This window comes from Canis lupus, chromosome 25 (assembly GCF_003254725.2).
Source record: "Canis lupus dingo isolate Sandy chromosome 25, ASM325472v2, whole genome shotgun sequence".
Classification (NCBI taxonomy): domain Eukaryota; kingdom Metazoa; phylum Chordata; class Mammalia; order Carnivora; family Canidae; genus Canis; species Canis lupus.
In genome coordinates this window covers 31,117,376-31,130,418 of record NC_064267.1, presented here as the reverse complement: position 1 = coordinate 31,130,418, position 13,043 = coordinate 31,117,376, and positions in this window count along the sequence as shown.

The window sequence follows — 13,043 nt, the reverse complement described above, 5'->3', positions numbered from 1 at the left end:
AAAATGACTGGTAGATTGAGGGAATAAATATTTCTCCTGCACCCTGCCTGGCCTTTCAAGCCCCTCCTATGTCTGTTCTCTCAATTACCTAACCTGGACATGCCCTGAACATCCTGGCCTTTCTGTCTTGGCAAGCACTGCTCCCTCTGGCTAGAGCATCAATTTTCACTCCTCCCCACTCTGTTGAAGTCCTATGCTTTATTTATTTTTTTTTTATATTTTATTTATTCATGAGAGACACAGAAAGAGAGAGGCAGAGATATAGGCAGAGGGAAAAACAGGCTCACTGCAGGAGGCCTGATGTGGGACTCAATCCCAGGACCCCAGGATCAGGACCTGAGCCAAAGGCAGTCGCTCAACCTCTGAGCCACTCAGGTCCTTTGGTCCCCACACTAGACTGAATTCCCAAGGGTGGAGAGGGTATACTTGCTCTGGCTCCCAGCACAGTCCAGTCCAACCAGCAGTAGGGTGTTGCTGGGTGGGTTTAGGCCGCCCTGTGAGGCCATTTCTGACTCCCTTTCCCCATCCGTCTGGGTCTTGTGTGCTGACCTCATCCCCTTTCTGGTCTGTGAGCTTGCAAAGGGCAGAGCCTGGATTTTATGCTTTGAGTGTCCAGTGCCCGGCTTGCGGGGGCCTTAAAAATGTTTGATGGTTATAAAAATGGGTGAGAATCCATAGCCACTGGTTTTGTTGCCTCTCCCTGATGGGAAGCTGAAAAGGAATCAACAGAGCTCTTCTTTCTCCTGCCCTCTCTGAATTGTAAACTCTGGGTCATAGCTCTCCTGCTGCTTCAGCATTTCATTGTGCTGGAGCAAAGGCAGCTGCCAAGACTGCAGGGGAAGGGAATGAAGGAGGCGCCTCAGACATCTCAGAGGATTGTACTTGTAGCCTCTAGTGCTACCAGCCAAAGGCCTTTTCATTAGACCAGACGTGTTGGCTCTGGGCTGGCCGGGCTTCCTGTCACTGATGGGTTCTGTTTAACATCTCAGCTGGATTTGGCTGAGTTAGAGATCCCCGGGAACCGGGCTGGTCCACCGCGGTGGGTTTGCACATTAGCCTCTTGTGTGTGTGCCCGTCTGCTGGCCTGGCGGCTTCCCTCTGCGGCTGCCTTCTCCTCGGAAGCTCATCAGCAGGGGGAGCTGGACCTGTCCATCACCTAGTGGAAACCAGACCTCCACGTACCCAGAGGAACAGGCTGAATTAGGTCTGGATTTTCCTGGAATAGTTCAGATGATGGTTAGTTTATTCATTGGAATGGAGATTAAGAGCTAAACTTAGCAGTTAAACATGATGTAAATGTTATATCTTTGTAAAGTATTTTTAAATGTAAATTCACTAATTTAAAAAATCCTTCAGACCGCCCCTTGCCCTTCCTTGTTTTTGTGTTACCTAAGCTACGTGGAAACTGAGAGATAAGATGTTCCAGCTGGGAACACAACTTCGCATTTCTGAGCAACATCAGGCATTGCCTTTAAGACAGACAGACAGCAGAGGCAACAGTGAGCCCATGTGTGGGCCGAGTTTTGAAACATTCCCAAGGTCCTTTTTGGTGAATAGTAGGTCTCTACACAAACATTTCTTATCTTCCAGTCTGCTGGCACTTTGACTTAGTTGCTGGTTCTTGTTCCTCAATCCCCACTTTGAACTGAGACTTTTGTATTAATCATGCTTTTTATTTTCTGATGTTTGACATCTGGGGCCTTGCTGATGCTGGAGGGATTGCTGCACCAAGGGCTGGCCAATTTCTAAAGAGAGCAAAGACCTGCCTGCAAGTTCGCCTTCCATAAGCAATCTGACCAATCCAAAGCCCACACCTCAACCTCCTTAATCAGATTCTCACACTTGGGGCCACTATCCACTTACCCTAATCACCCGAGGGCCAGGTATTGGACAACTAGGAACAGCTCCTATGCCCCAGAGCCACCCAAATTACTCAGATTAGCCAATCCTAAACCTACTTCTTTGCTTTGCATTTCCAGCAAAAGCCACAATAAATGCTCTTGCCCACATTTCTCCCTTGCTGCTTCTCCTTCTTGTCTGACCCTGGTGCTTCCCACTGTGGCCCTGTATGCATGCTGTGTCCCGTCGCTTTACATGTGTGTGAGTGTGAAAACTTCTTCCTCATGACAGTCACTATACCTGATTTTTAAAATCCCAGAAAAAACAAAAAACAAAAAAAACAATCCCAGATACAATTTACAACATCTTATAGCTCCTCTTTGGCTCAAATCTTGGCAGTTCCTGGTGACGCTCAAAATAGAACTTGGCTGCTTGCTCTTGGCCTCGACTCTTTAGTCAGAGATTAAGCCTGTCACCTGGCTCTTCAGACTATCTGCTTTTTTTTCAGCCTGTGTCAATCCAGACACAATAAGCAGAGCTGAACTGACACTTGGAAGAGAAGTTTACCTTCACAGGGTAATTGAAGTTGCCTTAGAAAGGCTCCAAGCCCCAAATAAACTCACCCTGATGCTTAAAATTTTCCCGTCACCAAATCATTTCTTTTGCCTTGAGCATCATCCTCTGTTTACTCTCTCTCTGTCTTTTTTTGTTTTGAAATATGCTTTCTCAATTGCTTTTCCCCTTAAAATAAAAGAATAGAGATAGGATCAAAGTGATATATGGATCTATTTCTTCTCTTATTCCAAATGCAGTGAAGTGAAAAAAAAAATATGTCTTTACCAGGGAAGGCCTCCAAGTACAAACATACTAGTTCCCCTCTACCTGAATCAAGAGCATTTAGAAGAATGATGTATTTCTGGGGCACCTGGGTGGCTCAGTCGGTTAAGCATCTGCCTTTAGCTCAGGTCATGAACCCAGGGTCCTGGGATTGAGCCCACTCAGAAGGTCCCTGCTCAGTGGAGAGTCTGCTTGACCCTCTCATTCTGCTCCCCCAACCCCCCACACTGCTCCTGCTCTATAGCCCTCTCTCAAATAAATAAAATCTTTTCAAAAATGATATATTTCTGATTAGCACTAGATTTTGATGGGAAAAAATCAGTTAAAGGATATCAGTCAAAAAATAGAATCATCATGTAAAATTTCCAAATCCTTAGAAGCAAAATGCAATCTCATAAAAGCCAGAAAAGAAATAAAATGAAAACCAGAAAGCATGGCAAGTAAAATACATAAAAAATAATCAGGAACAAATCTAAGTACATCAGTAATCATAACAAATGAAATGAAAGTGGGTTAAAAAAATTCTATTAAAAGTCTCTCAGATTGAGTTAAAAAAAGAAAATCTCAAATCCAGGAATATACACTTTATAAGAGAACTTCTTAAAATAAAATGTCTTTAGGATAGTTGAAAATAAAACGTGCAAAAAGATGTTTTAGGCAAATGTTAATAAAATGTATCAGACTAAAATAGAATTCAAAGTGAAAATTATTGGGAGCCTGGGTGGCTCAGTTGGAAAATTATTGAGATGCCTGGGTGGCTCAGTGGGTTAAGTGCCTGCCTTCGACTGGGGTCATGATCCCAGGGTCTTGGGATCGAATCCCACATTGGGCCCCTTGCTCTGCAGGGAGCTTCGTTTTCCCTCTGCCTGCTGCTCCCCTGCTTATGCTGTCTCTCTCTCTCTCTCTCTGACAAATAAATAAATAAAATCTTTAAAAAAAACAATGTGAAAATTATTATGAGAGAAGTTTTTTTATTTGTAAAAGTTATAATTCATCAAGGAATTATAATAGTTCTAAACACACAGCTAATAGTGTAGTTTCAAAATATAGTAAGCATAAACTGACAAGTATACAGAGAACTGAGAGAATTCATAATCATAGTGAGAGATCAAAAACATCTCTTTCAGATATTGACAAAGTAAGCAAAACTTAAATGAGGATGCAGAGGGTTTGAATAAATGGACACATTTTACAAATGACTATATGTTGAATTTTATACATAACAAAGAGAAACTACATTATTTTTACACACTTAACATACATGAATAAAAATTAGCTACCAAATCCCAGAGAAAATCTCAATACCAAAAATGCAGGATGGCCACAACAATGAAAATGATTGCAAATGAAAACATTCATATGTTAATTTAAGAAAGAATCAAAACCTGTTGGTAGTGATTGTTTCTGGGGGAAGAATTAGATGTGGGTCTGGAAATTTTTACATTTAGCCTCATGCATGAAGTATTTGCTTGAATTTTTTATTAGGTACAAGAGTAATCTAAGTACATCAGTGTGTAAAGTATGTAAAGTATTCTGAAGCACCTAAAGTAACAAATACATGAAGTAATAAATGAATAAGGTATATAATGAGCAAAATGCCATTCTCTTTCTTTTTTTAATTTTTATTTATTTATGATAGTCACAGAGAGAGAGAGAGAGAGAGAGAGAGAGAGAGAGGCAGAGACATAGGCAGAGGGAGAAGCAGGCTCCATGCACCGGGAGCCCAACGTGGGATTTGATCCCGGGTCTCCACGGGTCTCCAGGATCGCACCCTGGGCCAAAGGCAGGCGCTAAACCACTGTGCCACCCAGGGTTCCCTGCCATTCTTTTTCAAAACCTGAGGATGAATACAAAGCAGTAGCCAGAGGGAATGTATAGCTTCAAATGCACATATTAAAAAAAATAGTGAACATTGAGGATAAGGGAACTAAGCATTCAACTGAAAAAGGCTTTTTAAAGGCCCCCTCAAAACTAAAAGAAAGGCTAATCCAAATAAAAGTTTCAAAGGTTGAAGAGAGAAGATCATTATTTGCAGTTACTATAATTATCTAACTACAAATATCCTAGAGAATCTGTTGAAACACTCACTAATCCAACAAATAAGAATAAAACAATGTGCTGTTTCTACTCCTTATTTGGATAAAATTTAGAAATGTCCTCTGTAGTGATATGGGAAACGGGCACTCACACAGTATTGGTGGGGACGTAAATCGGCCCATTTTTAAGGGCAATTCAGCAGAATCTATCCAACATTTTAAAAACGCTTATCCTTTGACAAACAATTGCATTTGTAGCTAATCCTGGAATGATACTGTCGCCTGTTCCCAAAGAAACTTGTACAAGGAGTTCGTTGCAGCATTGTTTGAAATCAGGAAATTTAAGAGTCATCTCAATATTTATCAACATGAAATAAAAACCATCATGCATTTATTTATTTTTCTTTTAAAGATTTTATTTACTTTTTCATGAGAGACACACAGAGAGCGAGACAGACATAGGCAGAGGGAGAAGCAGGCTCCTTCCAGGGAGCCCCTTGTGGGACTCAATCCAGGACCACGGGATCTGAGCCAAAGGCAGACCCTCAACACCAAGCCACCCAGGCATCCCTCATCATGCATTTATCCTATGGAATATCATGCAGAATTTAAAAGAATGATATAAATGCACTTGCAGAAAATCTCCAAGATGTATTATTAGTTGAAAACATACATGAATAAAAAAAATAGCTGTTTTGTCAGATAAAAAATAGCTGTTTTGTCTGTCTGTTGGCAGACCCCAAAGCAATTGCCATACTGCCTCCTTGATGCCAACTGCTCTAGTGGTTGGAAGAGTGAGGTGCTTGCCTTTCAGTCTTCTGTGGCTGGAGATGGCGACATGACACATTTAGCAAATGAAACTTATTTGGAATTCTGTTGGTAGGCTTCTGGGAAATTTTTGCTTTTCTGATCAAAAAGTCAGATACAGGGGCATCTGGATGACTCAATCGGTTATGTGACTGCCTTTGGCTCAGGTCATCATCTCAGGGTCCTGGGATCGAAGCCTGCATTGGGCTCCCTGCTTGGCAGGGAGTCTGCTTCTCTCTCTCCCTCTCTCTCCTTCTGTGCTCTCTCTCTCTCAAATAAATAAATAAATAAATAAATAAATAAATAAATAAATTGGAAAAAAAAAAAAAAAAGATCAGCTACAGCAGCCCTTTCCTCTTCTTCCAGTCTGAACACAGACATGTAGCAGGGGGGCTGTGGGAAGAGGAGAGTCCTCTTGCAGCTACAAGGTCACAAACATGGGTGAAATTTCCAGAGAATCATCAGGACAGTGGTGCTGCCTAATGTCATGGAGCCATTGAGCGAATTCTAGGACTACTTGTGTCCAGAATTCTTGGATTACAAATCAAATAAAATCTCCATTTTTTAAAAATTTACTTTTTGTAAAAACTTCTATATGACCACATTTCTAACTGATACAATAGACGTGCAACTGGATCCCTGGGTCTCCAGGATCATGGCCCGGGCAGAAGGTGGTGCTAAACCGCTGAGCCACCCGGGTTGCCCTGTTTCAAATATTTTCAATAAGGAAGTATTTGTGTATGAATCAGGTAATTAACAATTTTTAAGATACGTAGCAACAAAATCTATTTTTTTTTAGACAGGGGTGTGTGGGTGAGGGGCAGAGAGAGAGGGAGAAAGAGAAGCCTATGGCAGGCTCCCCATCCAGCATGAGCACCACATGAGGCTCAATCCTACAACCTTGAAATCATGGCCTCAATGGAAATCAAGAGCCAGAGGCTTAAAGGACTGAGGCCCCCAGGTGCCCCAACAATAAAACCTTTTTTAGAGATTTAATTTTGAGATTATAGCCAAATATAAAAGAAAAACATGTCACAGTTTCAGCACAGAGATAAACATTGTCTATTTGCTCTCTTTTTTTTAACTAATTGATTTTATGTTTTAGGAGTTTTAGGTTTACAGAAAAATTGAGAAGAGAGCACAGAAAATTCCTATATACTACCCCCATCTTCCAGTTTCTCCTATTTTTAACGTCTTACATTAGTGTAGTACATCCCTGACAATGAACGAACCAGTATTGATATACTATTATTAACTAAAGTCCGTAGTTCACATCAAGTTTCACTCTTTGTGTTGTACAAAGAATCCCATGAGTTTGAACAAATGTATAAAGACATGTGTCCACTAGTGGAGTGTCATACAGATGAGTTTCACTGCCCTAAAAATTGCCTGTGCTTCACCTACTCATCCCTCTCCTCTTCTTCGCCACCACCTAACCCTTGGGCAGCCACTGATCTTTTTACTGTCTCCATAGTTTTGCCTTTTCTGGAATGTCAAATAGTTGGAAACATACAGTGTGCACCTTTTCAGATTGGCTTCTTTCACTTAGTAATATGCACTAATCTTCCTCCAGGTATTTCATGGTTAGCAAGCTCATTCTTTTTAGCATGAAACAATCTTCCACTGTCTGGATGCACAGTGTATTTATCCCTCCCCCTACCAGAGGACATCTTGGTAGTTTCCAAGTTTCAGCAACTATAACTATAGCTGCTATAAATATCTGTATGCAGGTGGACACGAGTTTTCAACTCACTTGAGTGTGAATACCAAGAAGCATGATTTCTGGATGGTATGGTAAGGGTAGGTTTAATTTTGTAAGAAACTGCCCAGCTGCCTCCCAAAGTGGCTGCACCATTTTGCGTTCCCACCAGCAATGGATGACAGTTCCTGTGGCTCTGTCAACATTTGATATTGTCAGATTTTTGGATGTTAGCCATTCTAATAGGTGTGCAGTGGTGTTTCCTTGTGGCTTTAATTTGAGGTTGCCTCATGACATATAATGTTGTGCATCTGCTCATATGCTTATTTGCCATCTGTCTCCTTCCATAAAATGTGTAACCGGCTGACAGCTGGGGCTTCTGGTCCCTTGAAGTCTGATAAGATTTATTAATCCCCTTATTCTAAGCTCTGTGAAAGTGCCAATTCCTCTTTGAGAGAAATCTAAACTAGATTAGACAAGGAAAGTCTGATAGAAGTGAAGGAAATTTTTTTAAAGATTTTTTTTTAATTTTATTTATTTATTTATTTATTTATTTATTTATTTATTTATTTATTTATGATAGTCACAGAGAGAGAGAGAGAGGCAGAGACACAGGCAGAGGGAGAAGCAGGCTCCATGCACCAGGAGCGCGATGTGGGATTCGATCCCGGGTCTCCAGGATCACGCCCTGAGCCAAAGGCAGGCGCCAAACCGCTGCACCACCCAGGGATCCCCTTTAAAGATTTTATTTATTTATTTGAGAGAGAACACAAGCCAGGGGGAGAGGCAGAGGGAGAGGGAGAAGCAGACTCCCTGCTGAGCAGGGAGCCTGATGAAGGACTCCATGCCAGGACCCTGGGATCATGACCTGAGCTGAAGAAGGCAGATGCTTAACCGACTGAGCTACCCAGGCACCCCAGAAGTGGAGACATTTCTAATGCTCAGCACCCAATCCTGGCCCTCCTCTGGCACTCCCTGTGCATAGCACCATCCACTTGGGTACCAGAGCCCTCAGAGCCACCCTCACCTCCTTTCCCCTCATCCTTGTATTCAAGGTGTGGTCAATTATACCTCCAGAATACTTCTCAAATCCACTCGTCTCCAGTGCCACCCCCACAATCAAAACAATAACAACCTTGTTCAGGACATATTTTTTTTCTCACCTGAATTACTACAAGTAGGACAATAGCTAGATTCAACATGCAAATCTCTTCATGTCACCCTCCTGCTTCCAGAATATGTAAAACCCCTAACATGGTCCCTGCTCCACAACTACACCTTCCCACTCCACTCACCGTGGCCTGATTTAGTCCCTCCTTTCCATGTCCCTCAGACCCCAGGCCCTTTGCAAGTGTAGTTTCCTCTACTTAGAATCCTTCCTTGCTTCAATACCTGAGGACACCTAATCAGTATGCATAACTCAGCTCAAGCAAGTGTCACTTGACAAGGAAGCTGACTCCCTGAGTGGGACAAGGCTCCCTCTTACAGCTCAGGCTCCCTCTCCGGTGGGACTCCTGTCACAGCTGCAATTTTGTAAAGCTTGTGTGATTAATGTAGTGCACTTTCACCATTAGACAGTGAACTCTATGAAATTGGAGATTTTGCCTGCTTTTGCTCATCATTTTGTCCCCAGTGCTTAATACACTGTCATACTCATGGTAGGCACTCAATAAATATTTGCTGAATGAACGAGGGAGTAAATGAATCACTTCTGCCTAGAATTCTACATACAGGACTGAGCCTCTCGGCTGCTGGAATAATACAGGTAAACTACCACCCCAAGGGCAGCTGGGTAGCTCAGTCGGTTAAGTGCCTGCCTTCAGCTCAGATCATGATCCTGGGGTGGAGCTCCACATCGGGTTCCCTACTCATTGGGGAGTATGCTTCTCCCTCTGCCTGCTGCTGCTCTTCTTGTGTTCTCTCTCACTCTCAAGTAAATAGATAAAAATACTTAAAAAAAAAAAAAAACCACTGCAAAATGTGAGCGACTCTAAAACACATAAATCCTATTAAACTCTGCTATGAAGAATGGCTTTTGGCTTTCTGTGAAAGGATCCAGTACAACCAAATACAGTTTCTTTGTCTCAGCACACAACTGTACCTGGAATCTAGCGCATACTTTACATCATCACCGTTTCCTCAGAGCTTAAGGAAAGCTCTCAGTATTCCAGATGTCAACATTTGGGCACATTTGTAAGATCTGCATCTCTGCACCCTACCATATGACCAGCAGGAGGGAAGTTCCTGGGTTTGGCTCTGTCTGCCTCCTCTTGCATATGGATGATGTGGACATATGATGAGTACAGATGGGCGCCTCTATTTCTTCCAGGAACTCACAGCTCGTCTCATCCAGGACAGGGCATGTGTTAGGAGAAAGTCTGGACCAGAACCTTCCTGCTGAGTCATCTGTCCTAAGACTTAGGAGCAAATCCACTAAGACAGGGCCAGTTGTGTGTGTGTGTGGCGGGGGGGCTTTGAAGAACCAAAGAATACTCTGGGTGGCTGCTCCTTTTCGTGTTCCTTCTCTATAAATTCCTCCTGCGAAAGGGGAAGGTCTGACCCTTGGTCCTGTCTGTGGCCATGATTGAATGGACCGCAGGGGGACATGTGACCAAGTGGGGTAAATGATCTTCCTGGAACTGGGGGCTGGCATTGAGATTCTTGTAGTTGCCATCGAACAGACAAGTCAGAAGGCCGTGGAGTCAGGGCTGGTGTGACTGTTTCTTCCACGTGCACAGAGAGGCGGGGCAGGCGGACAAGCAGAGAGAAAGAGGGAAGACAAGGGACCGTTTGCTCCACATCCCCGGTTCTGGGCCTTTATGAGGCCTGGCTCTGTTTCCCATCCCAGTATTCAAGAGAGCCCTGCTTCCTTCCATAGATGCTAATTTGCACTTGAGCACTTCCTTGGCAGATGCCTGTTCCCTGTGAGCAGATACAGAGCAGGCGGGGAGGAGGGCCGTGCTGAGAGGCCTTTCAAGGAAGAAGCTCCAGTTCCCCCGACAGAGTGGACGGCGGCGCGCAGGTGGCACGGGAAGAGGACACCAACGTCGGCCCAATGCTTATTCGTACCCAGTCCCGTGCCCGGAACCTCCTGTTTATCAACTCTGTTTCGAATTTCAAGAACCTTATGCTGCGGATCTTATTATCCTTGTGTGGCCGACAAGGAAACAGGGGCTCGGAGAGGTCATGCCACGTCCCAAGGTCACACAGCTAGTAGGCGGCACGGAAACAGAGAGGGGGGTGGCATCAGAAACAAAGACGGGGGCGCCTGGGGGGCTCAGTGGTTGAGCATCCACCTTTGGCTCAGGGCATGATCCTGGCGTCCCAGGATCGAGTCCCGCGTGGGGCTCCCTGCATGGGGCCTGCTTCTCATCCCTCTTCCTATGTCTCTGCCTCTCTCTGTGTCTCTCATTAATAAATAAATTCTTTAAAAGAAAGAAAGAGAGAAAGAAAGAAAGAAAGAAAGAAAGAAAGAAAGAAAGAAAGAAAGAAAGACAGTGCCCCCAGGGGCTCTTGCCTAAAAGCCCGATGGACTGACCAGAAGTGGATGGGGACAGCTGGGTGGCCACTGTCTCCCTGTCCAGGAAGGCAGTGGCATGTCTCTCTTGTCCTGGGAAGGCCTGACCGTCATCTGTCCAGGCCACACGATGCCTCAGTCACTGCCCCGTGCGGAATTCCTTCTCTGCTCCTCAGCCCCGGGTCTTTCCTCCTCTGACATGACAGGTGCAATTACCTCGGAGCCCTCGTAAGCAGATGCCTGCGTGACGGTCACTCAGTCCAGGGGAGGTCTGTGCTCAGTGTCCTTGAGGGCCTGGCACGATTCCCACTGGGGTGTCGGGGAAAGGGGGCGGGGGAGGGAAGCGGAAGGTGTGTGTTCTGGGGACAGAGCAGCAATCTTTTTGCTTTTCCCTCCTCGTGGCTTGTCTGCAATCTCCCACCTCAGGCACTACATTCTCTCAGGAGCCGGAGCTGATGGCGCTAGAAGTCGCCCTTCTGTATGCACAGCACAAGCATGGTTTCCATGGGAACGACGCAGAAGGAGGATGCTGGCATTCTGGGCTCTTTGTGGCCTTGGATAAACAATGGACTGGATGCTTCTGAGAAGCCCAGAACCTTCTCTCTACCTTCTCCAGCACTGTTTACAGCCCCTCCCACCGCACATGCAAAAAAGCCAGTGAAATGAAAAATTAAGTCAATTTGGTCTTCAGCGTGTCAAAAAAAAAACACCCCAAATCTGTGCTTATTTTTATAAACCGAGTATGTGTGGGTTTTAAAAACTCATATCCATCAAACCCACGTAAGAGTACAAGGAGTCCTAGGAGAGAATTTGAATGAGGGCCACTGATATTTGTGCAGACAGTTGACACCTGGTCTGCCCAGGCACTCCCTGATCTCTGTGGTGCTGCCCCTCAGCTAAGGACTCATCAATCATTCATTCATTCATTCATTCATTCATTCCATCATCCCTTAGGGAGCACCCAGCCAGTGCCAGATACTGTACCACAAAGAACATGTACGGAACTCATGACTTAGTAAGGAAGACACACAATGGGAAAATATAAGTTGCAGGGGATTCAGACCTAAGGCAGGAGGGATTTAAGCAGCTCCAGCCCCACGTTATAACTGGACCATTAGGGGGTCTGCCCTTTGCTTCCTGTCCTGGTGACTCTTGAGTACATTGGTCCCATAGCTGGAGGAGAATGATCTTTCTCTTTCCAGATTTCCTCATAAGGACTGGAACCTGCCATTAAGCCCCTGTGTTTCCAGTACCTTTCAGCTCACTTCTCAGTACTGCGCAGAAAGATTCTGGGCTCTGAGTCAGGAATCTGGGTGGAATTTCAACCCTGTCACTTACCAGCTGGGCAAGCTGTGGGTCTGAGTGTCCTCGTCTATAAAACGGGAACTCTCTCATCAAGATTTCCATGAGGTTAAATGAAGTAGTATCTGCAAAGTTGCCGGCACAGTGTTTGGCATATGGGAAGAGGTAAATAAGGATCGGTCCCTTCCTTTCTACTTTTTAGACCCCACCCACCCACTTCCAACTTCCTGCCAACTGTTTGCCTGGCTCCCCACCTGGAACAGTTGTCATCTGGGAACCAATTTGACAACCAGATTGCACTTTCCTTCCACTGACACCCCTCCGCCGTGCAGCAGAGGGGTACCCCCAGCCTCTGGTGGACCCCACAGGTAGACTGCTTCTTGCATGTTAGCACTCACCCCTCCATCCTGCCTCGGTCCTCTCTGCTCTCTTTTGTTGCAAGAAGATGTGCAAGTATGAGGTTCCTGTGGGGGAAACCTGGTAAAATATAACGGGAGCGACAATAAAGTATGTCAAGAAGGCAGAGCAACCTAGCAAAAGTAAGTTGATGTTCTTCCCCTTTGTGAATTCAGTTGTGTTGATAACTTATGTTTGTCCAATGCCTTAATTGATCCTCCTGTTCCACTTCCCTTGGTGTCGGTTCTCCATCTGTTACAAGGCCTTTAACTCAACGTGTACAAAGTCCTTAATTTTAAGAGAAAGCCAAAGCCCCACTGAAGTCACTTCTGGTCTCCAAAAGGGCTTGGTGTTGGGATCAGGGCTGCAGTCTGTGAGGCAGCACAGGGAGCCTCGTGTGAGGTGTGATCTCCAGCCCCCAAATCTCTCTCCTCACCAGCTGTCCTAGTGTCTAGCATTTCCGAATGAGACGACTGCCCTTCTGCTCCCCCTATTAAAATGTCTTGGCTCTGGCAAATTCAAGTAGATGAAGTTGGCATGGGAGGGTGAGCAGGGCCAGCCCGGGGCCTCCCTAGGGAGCATGTGGCAGTTCAGATGGCTTTGGTGACCC